The sequence below is a fragment of the Carcharhinus amblyrhynchos genome, chromosome 9, assembly GCF_965287045.1.
Source record: "Carcharhinus amblyrhynchos chromosome 9, sCarAmb.v2.hapA, whole genome shotgun sequence".
Classification (NCBI taxonomy): Eukaryota; Metazoa; Chordata; class Chondrichthyes; order Carcharhiniformes; family Carcharhinidae; genus Carcharhinus; species Carcharhinus amblyrhynchos.
Window position 1 is genome coordinate 19,586,325 of NC_137332.1, and position 17,792 is coordinate 19,604,116.

At 43.9% G+C, this 17,792-nt stretch overlaps 1 protein-coding gene across 1 annotated transcript in view; it reads right to left on the minus strand.

Moving 5' to 3' along the window:
• Positions 1 to 17,792, minus strand: part of LOC145347633 (dihydropyrimidine dehydrogenase [NADP(+)]-like) — a 710,299-nt gene that overhangs the window by 15,790 nt on the left and 676,717 nt on the right. The gene's annotated exons all lie outside the window — the stretch shown is intronic.

Sequence of the window (17,792 nt, forward strand, 5' to 3'; positions counted from 1 at the left end):
AGCGACACTCACAATCAAGCTGTTTACCTTGACAATGAGATACTTGCAACAATTGCCAAAGCAAGTGTAGCCTTCGGCAGACTTTGAATGGAAACGAGGAGGAATAAGTTTACCTCCCAAATTGAAGATCTATAGAGCAACAGTCCTGCCCATCCTGCTCTACAAATGTGAGACTTGGCCAGTGTACCAGCGTATTGCCAAGAAGATCAATCACTTTCACTAGTGCTGCCTTTGGAAGCTTCTGATGATCAGATGGCAGAACAAACTACCAGACACTGAGGTGCCCATCATAGCTGGCATGTCAAACATCCACGCCATATTGAGACAGTCACAATTAAGTTGAGCTGATAAAACACCACAGCTGGTGAGCATGGGTCATCTTTGCCTCAAAGGGCGAACAGGAAGTCCTGAGATAGACCTCACATTCTGGCTTTCACTGGATGGAGAAAAAGACTTTAAAAAAAAATCACAAAAATATGTGGACTGTAGAGAGTTAAAAAAAATAAAGACCAGAAAGAGTCAGAGAAATAGAAAGAAAGCAAGAAAAAAAAAATCAAGAACCAGGGATTCACACCAAGAAACAAAATATAATAATGGCACTTAGTCATCTGCAACTGATGTGATGGACGTTTTTAGCCTTTTATTTTAGCACTGCTGGACACTTCAGTTATGCTACTCATGACTAGAAATCTTATTTCTTCAGTTGATGGTTCTGACATTCTCTTCTCTTTGGCCATCATAACACATTCTGTCAGACTAAGTCTATGATTTATCCCTTCTCAACAGACTACCTGGTCCTTCCTGACAGGGTGAAATTCTTAGTCTACTCCAGAGTATTACAAGTGGAGACTTGAGTTTGAACCCAAGCTGTAATGGAAAAGCACGGTTCCTAAAAAGTTTAAAAATAACTTCAATGTTAACATAATTGTCAGTATTCAACAGTCCATTTCTCTTTAGTTTTGTCAAATCCTAATTCATTGAATCTTTTCGCAACTGGAAATCTTTTCACAACTCGACTTCTAAGGGGTGTCTGGACAAATACATGAATAAAGTTAAAGTTTATTTATGAGCCACAAGTAGGCTTACATTAACACTGCAATGCAGGTATTGTGAAAATCCCCTAGTCACCACACTCCTATACCTGTTCGGGTACACTGAGGGAGAATTTAGCATGGCCAATGCACCTAACCTGCACATCTTTGGATTGTGGGAGGAAATCAGAGCCGCAGGAAACCCATTCAGACACAAACAGAATGTGCAGACTCCACACAGACAGCGACCCAAGCCAGGAATTGAATCCAGGTCCTTGGCACTGTGAGGCAACTGAGCTAACCACTGTACTACCATGCCAACCCCATAGGATGGGAACAGAGTGATATGGACCCTGGAAGGGTGGGGGGTTTTAGTTCAGACGTACAGCATAGTCGGTGCAAGCTTGGAGGGCCGAAGGGCCTGTTCCTAAGCTGTAATTTTCTTTGTTCTTTGTTCTAACTAGTTTATATACAGCGGCTAAAGACCATTTTGAAAACCCCCGCCATTTAGCAAATAGGGTGGGTTTTCCAATTATTTTTATTTAATAATCTCTTTATCGTTTTCATTTCCAATCCTCATTTACTTCTTCATTTTGTCAACTCTGATGACCGGGAGTAAACTTCATGATTATCCGTATGGCAGACTCAGAGGAGGCAGTTCCACTCCAAAAAATCTCCTTGATTGTTTTGAGAACCGGGATTGCAGAAGCTTCCACAGTGCTGTGGAACTGGACTGGCCTTGTCAAGGAGGCAGGGTCTACTGGAGAAATGGGCCCAGATTGGGGGCACACCGATGGGGGAAGGCAGGAAAAGGGGGGGGGGCACCGCTGCATGCTCTGCAGTTGTGATCAGTGGAGGAGTAGATTGGAACGTTCGGGGAAGGTGCTCGCGATTGTCTGCAGGCCCTGTGGTAGCAGGGGAATGGGATGCCAAGTTTAGGCCGTGGAGGCCAGCTGAAAGCAGCGAAAGCTCTGTGACAGGTCTCTGCTGCTCTCAGAGCAGAGATGTGCACATGCGCAATTGTGACCTCTGCTGCTATCAGCCAGCTTTCGGGTGATTTATATCCGCCCACTCCATCTACAGGCAGAAATCAGGAATTCAGGAGCTTTTATGCACTAAGTACATAAGGTACCAGATTTGCACTCGCTGAGAAAACAGATCCGAAACTCTTCCATTTTCACACTCATTCTGGACTTAGAATTTTTTCATATGATCGCCCCCAAAGTCGTTTTAACAAAGGAGTAAATCTAGAGTTAGAAAAGAGAATGGGTGTTGAGCAAATGAAGCAGGAAGCGGGGAGAAGTAACTAGAAGCTTGGTCGAAAATATTAATTTAGTGAATTAATGGACTGTGGGAGGAGACCAGAGAAGATGGACAGCAGAGGAGGTTTGAGCAGGAACTGAATTTACACCTTAGGAAAGTGACCTGCTCCTTAAACCCAGTTTGCTTTCAGAAGGTCAGGTCTTTAATTGACTTACTCTCGTTGCTTTTTGACCTGCGCATTCAGCATCATCTTCTCGACTACAGGCTTACAACTGTACAGGGCACTGGTGAGGCCGCAGCTGGAGTACTATGTGCAGTTTTGGTCGCCACACTTGCGCAAGGATATTTTGGCCTTGGAGGGAGTACAGAGGAGGTTCACTAGGCTGATACTGGAATTGAGGGGGTTGAGCTATGTGGAGAGGCTGAATAAACTGGGCTTGTACTCGTTAGAGTTTAGAAGGATGAGGGGAGATCTCATTGAGATGTACAAGATGATGAAAGGGATGGATAGGGTAGAGGTGGAGAGGTTCTTCCTGCTCAGAAAGGACAGCAGGACTAGACGGCACAGCCTCAAGATAAGGGGGGGGGGGGCAGTTTAGAACAGAGTTGAGGAGGAACTTCTTCACTCAAAGGGTGGTGAATCTCTGGAATTTTCTGCCCGTTGAAGTGGTTGAGGCTTCCTCGCTGAATATATTTAAGACACGGGTAGATAGGTTTTTGGTAGGCAAGGGGATTAAGGGTTATGGGGAGAAGGCGGGAAAGTGGAACTGAGCCACTTCAGATCAGCCATGATCTTATTGAATGGCGGGGCAGGCTCGAAGGGCTAGATGGCCTACTCCTGCTCCTATTTCTTATGTTCTTATGTTCTTACACAGGAGGCGGCTATTCTGTGGTATCTGTACCATCTCTTTGAGTGCGATTCAGCTCGTCCCACTCCCACACTTTTCCCCTGCAGCCTTGCGATTATTTTCTTTTCAGAATGTTATGGGATTTTCTTTTGAAAGCCTTGATTGACTCTGCATCACTTAGGCATTCTAGCTCCTAACCACTTGCTGTGTAAAACAAGTCTTTCCTCGTGGTACCATTGCTTCCTTTACCACCTTAAATCATTCCAGAATATTAAATTTCACTTCAGTTAGAGAGAACATTACATCAGCAGAAATAGACACCAATTGTCAGAATGAAGATGGTTCAGCCCTGCGTACGGTCAACTGACGCGGTTCGAAATTGCTGGATAGTTTTTCAAAAAAAGCATCATTGAATGCACTCTGAATGAAATGGCCCAGGCAAGATGACAAAGGGCATTGACTCTCATACAAAAGCCACTCGTGCGAAGCTCTGGAAAAGAAGTGTAAATTGCTTAAGTTGGGGGAGGCTTTGGCAGCTCACTGTGCAACCGTTAACACTTCAATAACTGGAAAAAGATGCCTGTTTTCTCATTTCTCTTCCATCAGTAAGAATCACACTGATGGAGAGGGGCCAGCTAGTTACCATTGCTAGCAACCAGCTAGTAACCATTTCTATCAATCAGCTAGTGACCATTGCTCCAACCAGCCAGTAACCATTGCTAATAACCCGCTAGTAACCATTGCTAGGAACCAGCTAATAACCATTGCTAGCAACTAGCCAGTAACCATTGCTAGCAACCAGCTAGTAGCCATTGTTCACAATCAGCTAGTAAACATTGCAAGTAACCAGTGAGTAACCATTGCTCACAACCAGTGAGTAACCATTGCTCACAACCAGCTAGTAACCATTGCTCACAACCAGCTAGTAACCATTGCTAGCAACCAGCTAGTAACCATAAGAACATAAGAACTAGGATCAGGGGTCAGCCATCTGGCCCCTCGAGCCTGCTCTGCCATTGAATAAGATCATGGCTGATCTTTTCATGGACTCAGCTCTACTTAACCCCCTTCTCTTAATTCCTTTACTGTTCAAAAATTTATCTATCCTTGCCTCAACCAGCCAGTAACCATTGCTAGTAACCAGCTAGTAATCATTGCTTGACGATGGGTGCATGAACCTCTGACTTCCTCAATTTCGTGGGGAAGTGAACAGGCATTGAAAACACTGCTCCCCCTTTGCATTGCTGTGAAAAACAGAGCCATCGCTAAATTCTTCACGGCAATATAAATTCACATTTCTCTCTCTCTTCTTTTTCTTTTGGTTTCCCTTTGTCTCCTTCATCTCTTTTTAAAATTTATTTTTTAAACGATCAATCTATTTCTATTTCTCCCGCCCACACTCAGAGTTTCCCTGTTTTTTTCTATTCAATCATGTGATGTGGGCGTCACTGACTTGGTTATCCCTAATTGTCCTTGACCTGAGTGTTATGCGAGGTGATTTCAGAGGGCAGTTGAGAGTCAACCACGTTACTGTGAACCTGGAGTCATATGTAGACCAGATTAGGTAAGGATGTCCTTTCCCAAAGGACGTAGACAAGTCTTTACGACAACCAACAATGATTTACCGGATCACCATTAAACTTCTAATTTCGGACGTTTATTGGATTCAAATTTCAACATCTGTTGTGGTGGGATTTGAACCAGGGTCCCCAGGGCATTACCCGGGTCTCTGGATTACTGGTCCGATGACAGTACCACCCATTGCTTCACCTGTTACCCATCTTCTTCCACAGTCTTCGTGATTGTAAGAACTGCTGCTGTAGGTGGCGCTGTGGCACAATGGTTAGCACTGCTGCCTCACAGCGCCCGGGTTCAATACTAACCTCTGATCAGTCTCTGCGCGGAATCTGCACGTTCTCCCTGTGTCTGCGTGGGTTTCCTCCAGGTGCTCCGGTTTCCTCCCACAGTCCAAAGATGTGTTGGTTAGGTGAACTGACCATGCTAAATGTGTGGGTTACGTTGATCGGTCAAGCTAAATTGCCCCTTAGCGTTAGGGGGATTAACAGGACAAATACACGGGGTATGGGGATAGGACCTGTGTGGGATTGTTGCTTGTGCATGCTGGATGGGCCAAATGGTCACATTCTGCGCTGTAGGAATCCTATGATCCTGGGTGTAGGCGTGCAGCCCCAGCACACATGACCCTTGCCAACCAGTGCTTAAAGACTTGATGTTTGAGCTTTGTTTGCATATTGATGCTCTAAATCCGAGCCACACAGACTACACTGATTCCCTGGGGGAAGGTAGCACTGTCATTTGCCATTGAGTGCAGAGATTCCTTTAAGTTTGATCAGACTGAATAAACAAGAATGCCATAAAGTCAGCACATTAAATAGAATGACTAACATTTTCAGAATGATACATATTTTATAGAAATTAGTTGCTTCAGTTTTATTAGGTCGTGTAGGTCCTATTTTATTGGGCACTTCAGTGCAATTTATTGTGCTTTAAGTACAATCCTTAAAATTTGATTTCAAATTGTAAATAGATATACTTTGGAACAATAAAATTAAGTGGCCACCTGTTTTAGTTGGAATTGGCTAGTAGGCTGGGAAGGGAAAGAGAATTAACAGGTTAACTACAAGGCCTTGGGTTGAGTATTTATGCCTAAGGCTTCAAATTCTCACCTTAGTTACCCATGTGTTAATAATGCATGGCGGATATTTTTTACACTGGCAAATGATGCAACTTTTTATGTAATATTTCTTCTGGCAGATAAATTTTCATTTGTTTTATGAAAGGCTGCAAAGCAAGTGTGTTGGCAAGTTGTTCAGACAGGTTGATGTGACTGCTGCGATGTGAGGGGAAAGGCCAAGAAAGAAGCCTGTGGCATCCGTGCGATCACATTGATTGCGATGGTTTTGCATAATCATATAATGGCAGCACTGTGCGTGGCTTCAATTGGAAATTGTCTCATTGATAACAAGGGTCTCAGATGTTAGCTACATGTTGGAATCCCTAATGTGCAAGCAAAGCCTGACCTCTCCAGGGTATGATGAATTTCCTCGGCCCTCTCATGTCCTTATTATTCGACAATGCAAGTGTCGCAGCTGTTGCATTATAGTGAAGACTCCCTCCTTTCACCACATGCTTTTGATCAAGCTGGAGATATTGTCCCACTAGATAACCTGTAACTCTTTCCATAAATTCAGCCTTGGATGACACTTCGGCACATTCTGAAAACACAGCCTGCAAACCATCTGTTAAGGTGACATTTATGTGATTTTTATCTGAGATCCTCTCATGTATAAACTTTAATTAAAAAAGCCAGATCATGTAGATTTTTGTTTTAAAACCAGTAAGCTGGAGCAGAACCACTCTGATGTTTTTGAGGTGTTTTACTGACAGGAGATGAGAGATGGGAAGCAAACAGGGCAGACCTCTGATTCACAAATTCTAATTAGCAGATTCATTCTATTGACCCACTGTCTTGATTTAAAAAAATAATTGTTATTAATTATCCAGATCACCTTGTTCCCAGTAATGAGCAACAAGCTACAAGCAGTTCCGTGAAGTTGGCAGAATATTTCATTAACAAAGCTTCGGCTTGCTGGAAGATGGAATATTTTTATGTCCTGTTTGGTTTGAAATGATTTCTTCGGCTGCTGGGATGCAAAGATGTTCGCAGACGATCACAGGCATACTTGGAGCAATTTTAGGCCCTGTAGCTAAGAAAGGATGTGATCGCCTTGGAGAGGGTCCAGTGGAGGTTTGCAAGACTGATCCCGGGAATGAAAATCTTGACATAAGAGGAATGTTTGAGGACTCTGGGTCTTTACTCGATGGAGTTTAGAAAGATGAGGAGGGATTTCATTGAAACTTACAGAATAGCGAAAGGCCTGGATACAGTGGATGTGGGAAAGTTATTTCCATTAGTAGGGGAAACAAGGATCTCAGGACACAGCCTCAGAATATAGGGATGTCCCTTAGAACCAAGTTGAGGAGGAATTTCTTCAGCCAGTGGGTGTGACTCTAAGGAATTCATTGCCACAGAAGGCTGTGGGGCCAGTTCATTGAGTATATTTAAGATAGAGAAAAATAAGTTCTTGATTGGTAAGGGGATCAAAGGTTATGGGGAAAAGGTGGGTGAATGAGGTTGAGAAACTTATAGAATCATAGAATCCTATAGTACAGAAGGAGGCCTTTCGGCTCATCAAGTCTGCACAAACCACACTCCCACCCACGCCCCATCCCCATAACCCCATACATTTACCCTAGCTAGTACCGCTGACACTAAGGGGCAATTTTAGCGTGGCCAAACCACCTAACCAGCACATCTTTGGACTGTGGGGAAAAAAATACCCGGAACACCCAGAGGAAACCCACGCTGACATGGGGAGAATGTGCAAACTCTCTAAACTGTCTGTGCTTTATATGCTCTGTCTGAGGCCAGAACTCTCCATTCACCTGACGAAGGGGCTAACCCCGAAAGCTTGTGAGTATATTATCAAATAAATAGGTTGGACTAAAACCTGGTGTTGTCAGACTTTTCACTGTGCAAACTCCACACAGACAGTGACCCAAGCTAGGAATTGAACCCAGGTCCCTGGCACTGTGAGGCAGCAGTGCTAATTACTGTGTCACCATGCCGCCCTTATAGGCCATAACTGAATGGCGGAGCAGACTCAATGGGCCGAATGACTTAATTCTGCTCCGATTTCTTATGGTCTTATGGCACAAGAGAAAGAGAATTAATTCTCAGAGTGGCTGGATTGAAAGTGAGTTTTAGGGAAAAAAAATATAGGAACAGGAATAGGCCATTCAGCCTCTTGAACCCACTCAGCTACTCAATGGCTGATCGATGGCCTAACTCCATGTTCCTGCCCTAGGCCCATATCCCTTGATATCACTGCTCAATTCAACACTGTCTCTCTCAAACTTAAACCTAACAATTGAACCAGCATCCACTGTTGTTTGAGGAAGAGAATTCCAAACCTCCACCATTCTCTTTGTGTAGAAGTGTCTTCTAACATCTCTCCTGGATGGCTTGACACTAATTTTTAGATATTGGCCCCTGGTTTTACAACCTTCAACAAGTGGAAACAGTTTACCCTTATCCACTTTGTCTTACCCTGTAAAAATTTTTTAGACTTCTATCAGATCACCCCTCAGCTTTCTGAATTGGAGACAATAAAGGCCTAATTTGTCTAATTTCTCCTTGTAACTTAATCCCTGAAGTCTAGGTATCATTCTTGCAAACCTGCATAAAACTTGGAAATGACTGGTATTGGTCCAAATTGGTCTTGTAAGCCTTAAAATGGAACTCCAGTTATTTCGGCTCCCAGTTATTTCCAAACTATATTGGTTTTTGCTTCTGCAATAGGCAGTTTACTTCAAGCAAGGGAGCTAAGCAGTTTGATGTGTCGCTGTGGGTTAGGTGTTGATACCAACAACCCTTTATTTAGAATATTATGAGCAATTTTGGGTCCTATATCTAAGGAAGGATGTGTTGGTCTTGGAGAGGGTCCAGAGGAAGTTCGCAAGAGTGATCCCGGGAATGAAAAGCTTGACGTATGAGGACTCTAGGTCTGTGCTTGATGGAGTACAAAAGGATGAGGGGGGATCTATTGAAAGTCACAGAATAATGAACAGCCTGGATAGAATGGACATGGGGAAGATGCTTCCATTAGTAGGAGAGATTAAGAACGAGGGCACAGCCTCAGAGTAAAAACTGAGATGAGGAGGAACTTCTTCAGCTGGAGGGTGGCGAATCTGTGGAATTCATTTCCTGGAGGCCAGGTCATTGAGTATATTTAAGACAGTGATAGATAGGTCCTTGATTGATAAAGGGAGCAAAGAAAAAGCGGGAGAATAGCGTTGAGAAAATTATCTGCCATGGTTGAGTGACGGAGCAAACTCAATGGGCCGAATGGCCAAATTCTGCTCTTATATCTCATGGTCTCAATTGCCGAGTCCCTGATGATAAGATCAACATCCAGGGGAAGTATGGCTCCAAGTATTACAGTGTGGCTGCTGTTCAGCATGGTGCACGAATGAATCATGTACCAAGCTCGTAACTCATACCATTTTAATGCACTTAAACTGATCCCCTTTTTTTAAGCACGTTATCATGAGACTTTCTCCACCCTAAGAGATGAGTTAAGCGAGAGTATTTACCGACAGGCCTTCATTGAGAATGCATTGAAAAATGAAATTAATGAACACAGCCACAGTACTCCCAGAGTAACAGCACAGATTAAAAATACATGTTCTGTACGCACCAAATACAGGAAGATGGATAAAGGAGGGGAGCTAATCTTGTGTTTAGTTATAATAAAGATACCAAAGTCACCTCTGTTAGACTCCCATTTATTGACTACAGCTCAGCCTTGAACACCGTTATTCCTACGAAACTCATCTCCAAACTCTGTGGCCTGGGCCTCGGCTCCTCCCTCTGCGACTGGATCCTGAACTTCCTAACCCACAGACCACAATCAGTAAGGATGGGAAGCAACACCTCCTCTGCGATCATCCTCAACACTGGAGCCCCACAAGGCTATGTCCTCAGCCCCTTACTATACTCCTTGTACACCTACGACTGTGTGGCCAAATTCCCCTCCAACTCAATTTTCAAACTTGTTGATGATACCATGTTGTCGGTCGGATCTCAAACAATCACGAGATGGAGTATAGAAAAGAGATAGAGAGTCTGGTGAACTGGTGCAGCAGTGACAATCTCTCCACTGATGCTAACAAAGTTAAGGAGATAGTCATTGACTTCAGGAAGTGTAGTGGAGGACATGCTCCTGTCTACATCAATGGGAATGAAGTAGAAATGGTCAAGAACTTCAACATTTTAGGTGTCTATCTCACCAACAGCTGGGGCCCCATGCTGACTCAAGAAAGCCCACCAACACCTCTACTTTCTCAGAAGACTAAGGAAATTTGGTATGTCGCTATGACTCTCACCAACTTTTACAGATGCAGGATAGGAAGCATTCTTTCTGATTGTACCACTGTTTGGTATGGCTCCTGATCTGCCTAAGACCGTAAGAAACTATGAAGGGTCGTCAACGAACTCAGTCCATCACTCAAACCAGCCTCCCATCCATTGACTCTGTCTACACTTCCCGCCACATCAGAAAAGCAACCAGCATAATTAGGGACCCCACAAACCCTGGATATTCTCTCTTCTACCTTCTTCCGTCAGGAAAAAGATACAAAAGTCTGAGGACACATAACAACCGACTCAAGAACAGCTTCTTCCCTGCTGCCATCAGACTTTTGGATGAGTTTACCTCGCATTAAGTTGATCTTTCTTTATACCCTAGCTATGACTGTAACACAAAACTCTGTGCTCCCTCCTTTCCTTCTCTCTGTATGTATGACTTGTCTGCATAGTGCGCAAGAAACAATACTTTTCACTGTGTACTAATACGTGATAATAAATCAAATCAAATAATAAGTTACGCTGCTGCTCTTACTTTCCGATGCACTGTAATTAATACACTCAAAAGAACATCAACACAAATGATACAATCAGGCCTGATTAAAAATATTTTGCTTTTACAGCAACCATTTTGGTGAGTTATGGTGTGATCTATAAATATGATTGAAGTCAGCAGCTGCAGTCTCCACCTTACACTGGAGTTGCCACTGCGCTCTGTTTCTGCTTTGTTTTAGACAGAAGGTAATAAACGCAATGTAAAACTCCACTAGATAACTACATTGCAAAGAGTTGGTCTGGCACTTAAAAAAAAAATGCAGCGAATGTAATAAAGTAGTAATGAATTTTCCAGCGCTCCAAGGGCTTACTGTCCACACGAGGCACAAATCTGAATTTTAATTGTAATCGGCCAAAGCCAAGCCTAATTATTATCTCCTGGAAGACGAAAAATTTTTTTTTTTTACTATGCTTATTTACTATGCACCTCTTTCTATTCATTTAAATTGAAATTAAAAGTCTCTTTTCTCTCTTGTCCTGGAGGCAGATAGGTAGCAACATTATGGTGATCATTTGCCGTAATCTAGGCTGTTACCATGGCGACAGAGCACAGAACATCATCTGAAATACAAGCTGTGAAGCTTGCAGGAAAATCAAAAATGGTGGCTTAATAAAGTGAATCTGACTTTTTTTTGAAGGCCGTTTAAATACCTTTGTTATCTTTTATGTGGAGGCTTCTGTAGCTGCCGCAAACCACCTTCTATCTACATGTCTCGTGGTTCATTATAAAAGGGTGAGGTTCAGAGTTGCATAGGGCAGAACATATATGTATTTTTTTCAAACAAGGAGGGTAGGAACAGCTGGAATGAGTTGCCAGGGATAATGATTGAGACTGGGACTTGGGAGTCACTGAAGAAGCAGCAAAGAGCTGTAGTGGGACTGGCCAACCCAGGGTGGATACATTCCTGGAGGGTCCATCGCATGATCTCCGACCTGTAACCAGTTCTGTAAAACAACCTTCTCATCCATCTCCAGTGTGTTAACACCAAATAAAACAGAGGATTTCAAACAAAATGATAAGAAAAAAAAAACAACAACTTTTGTTTAATGTCTGACTGATTTTTTTTTCCCCAAGATTGCTCGCGGGCAGTGTTGAGGAGATTAATTTTTAATTCCTGGCTGGCAACCTTATGTTCTGATGGGAATGGTTCAATATTGTTGCAGCAACAGATCTACAGTCAAGAGCAGGAAATTCCCTTCAACCTCAAAGTTGTCTGAATGATCGATAGGTTCATGTGGTTCGTTATGAAGGCTGGGCAATAAACAACTTGATGTAGAAATTGGTTTTTCATTGGCCTACTGCCACAAAACTGGGTTCAGGGAACAATTTCTCCACTGGAAGAGATTTGCCTTTGGCGCAATTGATTCTGGACCTTGCTTCTCATTTTAATGATTGGCGCACTCCATAGACATACTGTGCAATCCCAGATAGCTAGTCAGTGAAGTGAGGATGAATGCGGGAGTGTTGCTGCCCTCAGCTCCATGTGAAAGTAAGTATTTTTCAACAAACTTAAACCTCTTTTGAAAAAGTAATTACTCCATTCTTAAAGTTACAAAGCCACTGCACAGAGTGGATGGAGCAAGCCCTTAATCCATCATCCTGCTTGCTCCAGATATCAATTCAAATTCAAACTGAATCCAATTCCTGGTCCCCACAAGGGAGACATACATGATCCAAGCTGATAAAAAAAGGCACTATATTTGGAGCTTGATCTGATACTTGGGCTGGAATTTTACCGTCTTGCCCATCACAGTAATTGGACAATGGGAAGGTCCGTTGACCTCAGGTGGGATTTTATGGTTTTGGGATGAGCAAGGCCATAAAATTCCACCCCCCCCTTGATTTCAGCCAAAAGGCTGAACCCCCAGCAGCCTCAATAAGGACCGCTTATTCAGCTTCATGGAGGTTGAGGGTTCAGACCCCGACCAGAATCTGTCACAGTAAGAAGTCTCACAACACCAGGTTAGAGTCCAACCAGTTTATTTGATAGTAATCTCACAAGCTTTCAGAAACGGTGTTCCTTCATCATATGCCCTTCTCTGATCAGAACCTTCCACACACCTGACGAAGGAACACCATTTCTGAAAGCTTGTGGGATTACTATCAAATAAACTGGTTGGACTCTGACCTGGTGTTGTGAGACTTCTTACTGTGTTTACCCCAGTCCAACACCAACATCTCCACATCAGAATCTGTCAACCATGGATAAGTTCACTCATTTCAATAGCACTCTCTCTCTCTCTGTCTGTATTGATGACGAGACACATACAAGAATTACCAAAACAAGACTTTTGGTAGACTTTGAACATCAGTTCAAGGGGATGCAGTGATATTGTGGCTCGACTCATAATCCAGAGATTCAGAGTAAATCTCTGGGAACCTGAGTTCAAATCCCACCTTGGCAGATGGTGAAATTTGAATTTGATAAAAACCTAGAAATAAAAGTCTAATGATGACCATAAAACCATTGTTGAATGTCATCTGGTTCACTAATGCCCTTTCGGGAAGAAAATCTGCTGACCCTACCGTGGTCTAGCCTACATAGAATCCCCTCAGTGCAAAAGGAGGCCATCTGGCCCATCATACCGTTACTGACAACAGTCCCACCCAGACCCAATCCCTGGAACCTCGTGTATTTACTCTGCTAATCCCTCTGACACTAGTGGCCAGTTTAGCATGGCCAATCAATCTAACCCGCACATCTTTGGACTGTGGAAGAAAATTGGAGTACCCGGAGGAAACCCACGCAGACACGGGCAGAACGTGCAAACTCCACGCAGACAGTCACCCAAGGTCGGAATTGAACCCGGGTCCCTGGTGCCGTGAGGCAGCAGTGCTAGCCACTGTGCCACCATGCTGCCCATACATGTGTGACATTGTGGTTGGCAATAAGTGCTGACCCAGCCAACAACACATCCCATAAACAAATAAAAGAAAATCCTTCTGGGAATGAAGTGGAATAAGTCAGCCTACCAAACTACAAGTCTATAGTGCAATAGTTCCACCCATACTGCTTTACACGTGTGAGACTTGTGTGCCAGTGACATGCCAAGAGACTCAACCACCTTCATTTGAGCTGTATTCGGGTTTCGAAGGATCAGGTGGCAGGACGAAGTACCAGACACTGAGGTGCCCACCTGAGCTGACATGCCAAGCAACCACACCATATTGAGACAGTCACAATTGAGTTGGGCTGGTTGTGTGTTCAGAATGCCTGACATTAATTTACTAAAGCGAATCATCCCTGGAGGGTTTGGGTCTGGGATGAGCCCTCATGGTGGTGAAAGAAAGCACGCAAGAATACTCCGAAGGCCTTTCAGAAGGAGGTTCGATATTGCATCCTGGGAGAAACTCACTCAGGATCTGTGCACCTGGTGCAACCAAGTACAAAATGGTGCGACCTCCTTCAGGAACAAATAAATGTCAGGGAGCAACATGGCAAGCGAGAAAATCCTGAGCCGTTAAGATGCCCAAAACCCAAATGCCACAGTAACTTAAACTAAAGTTTATTAATTAGTGTCACAATTAGGCTTACATTAACACTGCAGTGAAGTTACTGTGAAAATCTTCTAGTTGTCATACTCCAGCACCTGTTGGGGTACAGTGATGGAGAATTTAGCATGGCCAATGCACCTAACCAACACATCTTTGGACTGTGAGAGGAAACTGGAGCACCCAGAGGAAACCCACACAGACATGGGGAGAACATGCAAACTCCACACAGGCAGTGACCAAGCTGGGAATCAAAATTGGGTTCCTGGCATTGTGCGGCAGCAGTGCTAACTACTGCTATTTGTAGCAGTACCTCCCAGGCCCAGATCAGCCTTAGCTACATACCCACTGAAACTCGATCAAATTTGCCCAAAGGAATGAACAAGAAGACTAAATAATCCTGAGCTAATCTGGACCAACTACTGCCCTGCTAAGAGAAAGTAAGTTTCCAGAATGGCTCTGAAAGCAGGGTTGAGGTCCTTGATTAGCATATTTATGGGGAGGCGATGGCCTAGTGGTATTATCATTTGACTATTAATCCAGAAACTCAACTAATGTTCTTTGGATCCAGGTTCAAATCCTGCCACGGCAGATGGTGGAATTTGAATTCAATAAAAAGAAAATATTCGGAATTAAGAAAGTAATGATGGCCATGAAAACATTGCTGATTGTCAGAAAAACCCATCTGGTTCACTAATGTCCTTTCAGGAAGGAAATTTTCCATCCTTATCTGGTCTGGCCTACATGTTACTTCAGAGCCACAGCAATGTGGTTGACTCTCAACTGCCCTCTGAAGAGGCCTAGCAAGCCATTCAGTTGTACAGGGCAACTAGAGATGGGCAATAAATGTTGGCTAGCCAGTGAAGCCCATGTCCCATGAATGAATAAAAGAAAGATACATGTCTCATGTCGGTCAATGTCAGGGGTGTTTCGACAGCAACCACGCTAGCATTCTGTTAAATACATGCGAATATTATTTTGGCATGGGGGGGGGGCGGGGGGGGGAATAGTCTGTCTAATTGGGCCTCTGTTGCCCTAGTTTTGTACCCAGAAAGCAGGTGAGATTTAATTTCATCCCTGTATGTCTTCAACTCTGAAGCTTGTAGTTATTCGTTGGCGACTGACGGACAATAACAAATGTTCATTATGTCCGAAATGGAAGCAACGCATTAGTTCTGCCAGAATATTTTACAAATTCATTCAGATGGAAACATGTAACATTTAAAGCCAGCTCTCCATAGTTCCTCGTGTTTTTCAGTGAAATGAATACAATCCATCCTCTGTGTGTGATAAGATTTAATACTGATCCAGCATGGTTTTATTTGATTCTAATCTGCTCTGCAAAACTGCATTAGATGAAACATTAAAGTGAAAGAGCAAAATATTAAACACGTTAGCTGATATTGTTAACAGTTTTCTCTCTATTCAGCTGCTGCCCACTCCTCTTCAAATCTGCTGTCACAAAGCTACTGCTCAGAAAAAAAGAATCCTTGACTTCTCCTTCATTGCAAATTACCACCCAGTCTTCCTTTCCTCTCCAAAATCTTTTGACAGGTTATTCATTCATAGAATTATCACAGAACCCCTACAGAAGAAGGCCATTCGGCCCATTGAGTCTGCACCGACCACAATCCCATCCAGGCCCCCATCCCCACAACTCCATGCATTTACCCTAGCTAGCCCCCTTGATACTAATGGACAATTTAGCATGGCCAATCCACCTATTCCAGACATCTTTGGACTGTGGGAGGAAACCTGAGCACCCGGACGAAATCCATGCAGATACTGGGAGAATGCAAGCTGGGAATCGAACCTGGGTCCCTGGTGCGGTGAGGCAGCAGTGCTAACCACTGTGCCACCATGCCGCTCTCATTCATTCATGAAGCGTGGGCGTCACTGGCTGGCCAGCATTTATTGCTCATCCCTGGTTGCCCGAGGGCAGCTGAGAGTCAACCACATTGTTGTGGCTCTGGAGTTACATGTAGGCCAGACCAGGTTAGGACGGCAGATTTCCTTCCCTAAAGGTCTTGAGTGAACCAGATGGGTTTTTCTGACAATTGGCAATGGTTTGTTTCATGGTCATCAGTAGATTCTTAATTCCAGACTTTTTTATTGAATTCAAATTGCACCATCTGCCATGGTGGGATTCAAACCCGGGGCCCCAGAACTTTAGCTGAGTTTCTGGATTAATAGTCTTGTGATAATATCACTGGGCCATTGTGTCTTATTGCTTCTGAAAACAGTGTCATTCTTTCTCAGAATCCCATGGGGTGGATTTTATTGGGGGGGGGAGGGCGTATTCTCTGCACCCTGCTGCATCCCTCCCCCCCACCCCCTTACACCACCGAAATGATCGTAATCAGCCCATCTACATGAAACCTGGCTGCTCCAAAGCAGTGTTGCAACTGGGGCAGCGGTGATTGAGTCAGACTTCTGCCCCCATCCTCGATAAGCCCCACCCAAGAGAGCTGCCTGACTGGCCAGTTGTGGTCCCAGTAATGCTGCAATCAAGTCATGTTTGGGACCACAAGAAACATCATGGCTTGCAGGCTTTAGATAAGTCCAGGGATTTTCCACAGGCCTATCTGGATGATTCCAGTGATGAGGAGTAAGTGGGTAGAAGATGGAGGGGCCCTAGTTTGGATTCGGGGGAGGCAGAAAGGGGATTACAATCTTCAGGGGAAGGGGTTGATTACTGGCCCCACCACACCCTACCTTACAATAGCCACACAATGAACACTGCTGGGCTGCTCATTTTGCCCCCATCATACATAGAAACATAGAAATGAGAAGCAGGAATAGGCAATTCGTCCCTTCAAGCCTCAGCCATTCTATTTGATCATGGTTGAATGTCAAATTCAATATCCTGTTCCCCCTTCTCCCCATATCCCTTGATTCCTTTAGCCCTGAGAGTTAAATCTAATTTCTTCTTGAAATCAGACAACATTTTGGCCTCAACTACTTTCTGTGGCTGTGGATTCCATAGATTCACCACCCTCTGGGTGAAAATTTCTCCTGATCTCAGTTTTAAAGGGTTTACAACTTATCCTCAAACTATGGACCCTAGTTCTGGACTGCCCCACCATTGGGAACATTCTTTCTGAATCTACCCTGTCTAATCAACAGAACAGAGGCTGCTGAGGGGAGATTTGATTGAGATGAACAAAATTGTGAAGAGTCTGGATAGAGTGGATGGGAAAGACCCATTTACTTTAGCAGGGAGATCAGTGACTAGGAGCCATAAATTTAAAGTGATTATCAGAAAGATGGGAGGGGAGATGAAGAAACAATTCTTTACTCAGTGCTTGTTCGGGGTCAGGGTGAGGCCGAAAATCTCATTTCATTCATAGCATGTCTGGATGTGAATCTGAAGTGCTGTCACATGCAGGGCTATGGACCAAATGCTGGGAAGCAGGATTAGGCTGGGGGCTCATTTACAGCTGGCACAGACATAATGGACCAAGTGGCCTCCTTCTCTGCCATAAGCTTTCTACGATTCGATGAATGAGCTACCAGTTACTGACTAGTGCCCCAGAAAGGCCCCAATCCCTTCAGGAGGAAGAAGAAGGAAGATGGGGTACAGAAGCTTGTGAGTAAATCAAACTTCACTAACATGCAGAGGGATAGAGGGCGTGTGGTGTCTGCAAAACAGA